This window comes from Belonocnema kinseyi, chromosome 5, assembly GCF_010883055.1.
Source record: "Belonocnema kinseyi isolate 2016_QV_RU_SX_M_011 chromosome 5, B_treatae_v1, whole genome shotgun sequence".
Lineage (NCBI taxonomy): Eukaryota > Metazoa > Arthropoda > Insecta > Hymenoptera > Cynipidae > Belonocnema > Belonocnema kinseyi.
Window position 1 is genome coordinate 124,977,091 of NC_046661.1, and position 4,191 is coordinate 124,981,281.

Here is a 4,191-nt window from a genome sequence, read left to right on the forward strand (position 1 = left end):
TCTACTCCCAAATTCCATCCGAATTTCAAAGAAAATCAAGATCTACAAAACATGTCGCGAAATGGAAAGCAGTTGAATTTCGATTTTTTCTGTTGTACTGCGGAGTTATTGCGCTGAAAGGAATTCTAGGTCTTGATTTATATAACCACTTTGTACTTTTTCACGCAGCGTGCAGAATATTGTGCTGCGATACACTTTGTCATAGATACGCCAACCGAGCGAAGGAGTATTTGAGAAGTTTTTTTACAAACATGAAGGACTATTATGGTCCAAAGTCTCAAATTATAAATGCGCATAACTTAATACACTTGGCAGATGATGTCGTCTCTATGAGTTGTAGTTTGACACAAATAACAGCTTTCCCTTTCGAAAATTTTTTTGAAATTTCAAAACGGAAAAGAAATTCTATCACGGAAATCAAATACAAGCAAGTCAAAATTACTTGTTCTTCACCGGATAATGCAATTCTTCTGGAAGAAAATACTATTTTGACCATCAATAGAATATTTGAGAGCCCTGAGGGTATGAAACTGGCAGGTCAGACTTGGCTGAAGAAGAGGCCAATATTCACTTATCCATTCAACTCAGGGGACCACATGAATATATGGCAGTTGGAAAATGTACCTAGGCAGGAAATGAAAACCGATTCGCTCAACCGTGTTAAAAGTAAATTAGTAAAATTATGTGTTTCTTCGAAAGCAAATAGACGCGAAAAAGTATATGTGATTCCTCTACTTCACTGAGTCGAGAAAAATTGTAATAAATGTTGAATAAATATTAAATGAATTTGACGTTTGTTTCAAAAGTTTTCGATGAGTCTTGACTTTAATAGAATGTATATTTTGATTTCAGCTTCGCGCCAAATGTTTACCCATGTCTGTATTCTGATTGGCTGATGAGAATGTCGCTCCGGTTCGACTCCGACTCTTAACATTTCATGATCCAAAATCCAATGTCCACCAATATCGCTTTAACAAACAGTGCATAAAAAGTTGAATAATTTCGTCTTTTGCGAGTTCGTGAGTTATTTGTTATTTATTCTCAATGCCTTCGAAATTGAGAAGTACGATTTAAAGACTTTTATCGAGAAACATTTTTGATAATTCTCACATCTCTTTGCTTCATAATTTTGTCAAACTTCAAGCACAATTGAGGGCCCGGATAATCAGATGTGCGCGTAACCTGTCCGAAAAGTATGCAACCCACCATATTTCCCCTCTAGTGCTGTTCGTTCGTCTTTACATTAAAAATAAAGATACAAAATGGTATATCTCAGAAAACTTTCAGCGAGGAAGTTTTTCCTCATGAAAAAGCGAATCAATCTGTGCAAATAGAATATCATTTCGTTTTGTCTATCAAAAGATATGAGGATTCTAGTAAAACAATCATACCGTGTAACAAAGCCGTGTGCAAGTACTCGCCATAAAAACGAGGATGATTTTACTAGAATCATCATATCTTTTGATAAACAAAACGAAATGATATTCTATTTGCACAGATTTATTCGCTTTTTCATTAGGGAAAACTTCCTTGCTGGAAGTTTTTTGAGATATACCATTTTGTATCTTTATTTTTAATGTAAAGATGAACAAACGGCACTAGCGAGGAAATATGGGGGAACGCAGGCCTTTGGTCAAGGTCACGCGCACATCTGATTATTGCAGCCGGGCCCTAAATTATTAAAAACTGTAATCTTATCTGGTGTCTCCCTGACCAGAAGATTGGTAAAACCAAGCAAATAATTCGATGATAAAAGATCTTTCTCACAATTGTACTTATATGCATAGTAGAAAAGGTGTTCGTATTTTATAACACTGATTTCGTTTTTGGGCTGGAGATTACAGTGAAGAATTATAGTTTCGACTATGAAACATATAATTTCTCAGAAGATTGAAAATTTTGAGTCGAGAAGAAAAAGAATTAATAGAACTATGTGTGAACAAAATTCAAGTCGAGAAATTTAAACATTCTGTATCGGAAGAATGCATTTTGGAAAGAAAAAGTCTAATTTCGATTCGCGGTGTAACATTTCACTAACGAAATATGATTTGGAGTTTGAGTCGGGAAATTCCCGCAGGAAATTATAATTTTTTTCTTCAGGATAAGGGGTTTTCTTATAGAATTGGAGGAAGGAATTTAAGGGCATGTGACATAGTGGAATTCCTACAGTACCGACCTCTTTTTTCCATTGCACAAAATTTTTTTTTGAATCATAGGACTTTTTTCTAAACGAAATATCAGACTCAAAATTTGAGGAGAGCATTAGAGGACATTATACTGTTTATGTACTGCATTTGAATAGGAATTTTGCAAAAAATTTCAGAAATAATTTTTTTTTTCAAAATTTCGATTCAAATATAGTACATAAACATAGGTTAATGTCTTTTTATGCTCTCCTCACATTTTGAGTCCGATATTTCATTTACAAAAAAAGTTCTATGGTTCAAAAAAAAAATTCGGACAATGAAAAAAAGAGGTTGGTAATGTAGGAATTTGACTGTGTCACACGCCCTTAAAGAAAAAACCATCATGAGACCATGATAATTACATGTTCTTGTACTGAACTCAAAAGATGATGTTGTTAGGTATCAATTGAATTATGTCAACTTGATTGAAGTGACGAGTCGTCTGATGAAGAGCTATCCGACTATCAACTGATGGAATTCATCAAACGCGGGCGAAAACCAGTCCAGAGGAAAGTTGATATTATCCCGAGGGTTTGGATACATCACGAACGAGGAAAAATTAAAGCCCAGTTTTTGGATGAACCTTACTCGGATGAAGATAGGCAACTGATACATGATCTGGCAAAAAACTTAGCACCAGCATCTAAAGACTGGCCTTGGTTCACTGTAATATCTAGGGGACATGCCAGTGAGCATTTATATATTGATTTGAAGCTTATTATTGCATGTTTATCTTATTTGTAAAATAATAAATATATTTTGTAGAAACTTATGAAGAAGAAGAAAGAAGATAATCGCAATTGGAAAGAGATGAATTTGCTTTCACACACGATTCTGAAGATCCCGCAAAAAAGGCGGCTAGGATTGAGAAAAGGATAAAGAGCAAGAAACTATTTGTGACTGGCAGCACTCGAAAAGCTGCAAAAGTGCGTTCACTTTCAGATTCGGACAGTGCAGCTGATTCTCGAAAAAAGAAAAAAAGAAATCATTTCAGTGCGGAGAATTCTTCTAGAGAAGACAATAGTTCATCTAGTTCTTCTGGAGATAGCAAGGGACGGACGAACAAGAAAAAAAAATCACATGATAGAACATACAAAACATAAAAATACTTTCTTCCCAAGGGACAGTACTACAGATTCAAATCCAAAAGTTAGTGAAATCATCCAGAATGCAGCAGAAACTTCAGGTAACTTTTTTCAGAATCATGGTTATATCAAGGATAATGGTTTTTTTACTCAAAGCTAACAGTATTTTGAATTTAAGATTTTTCATATTCAAGTCCAGCAAATTTTTATCCCAGAATTCATTTAACCCTTTTCGATTCGACAATTATAAATAAATGCCATTAAGCTGCAGAAATTCTAATTTTAAATATTTGTAAAGTGAGCAGTTCAAAGATTCCTGGTTGGAAATTGGAAATCCACATTATCATTTTCAATGCTCTAAAAATAGGTAGTAAAAAGTTACAACTTTTCATCTGTATATTTACAATAGATGTACTTCTTTCGAAGGGATATATATATATAAACATAAAAGTTTTGTAAATGAAACATTTTCATTTTCCAGTGCAACAAAAAATGACACAAAAATTTTCCCTTTCAACTGCATAAAAATCTGGAGTATAGACAAATTTCTCTCTGTCAATTATTGAACAATAAATTGAAAAACCCAATTTCCTCTCTTCCAAGTAATTCAAAATCTCAACAACGAAAAAATGATTTTCTTATTTTCAATATTCGAAATACAGTTTAGACCCTAAAATGGAAGTGCTTTGATAATGCATTGTAAACAAAATAATTCTATGATTCAAGAAATTAACAATTGAATTCAACATTCTACAGATGTAACTGTTGAAAAAAATAGTACCTCCAAATTCGAATGATCAAAAGTTCAAATTTTGCACGAAGAGAAAATCCAAATAATTGTAGAATTTCTAGATAGTGTAAATATTCAACTTTTAATGTCTACAACATCCATAATTATAATAAGTAACATGTCTTATGGT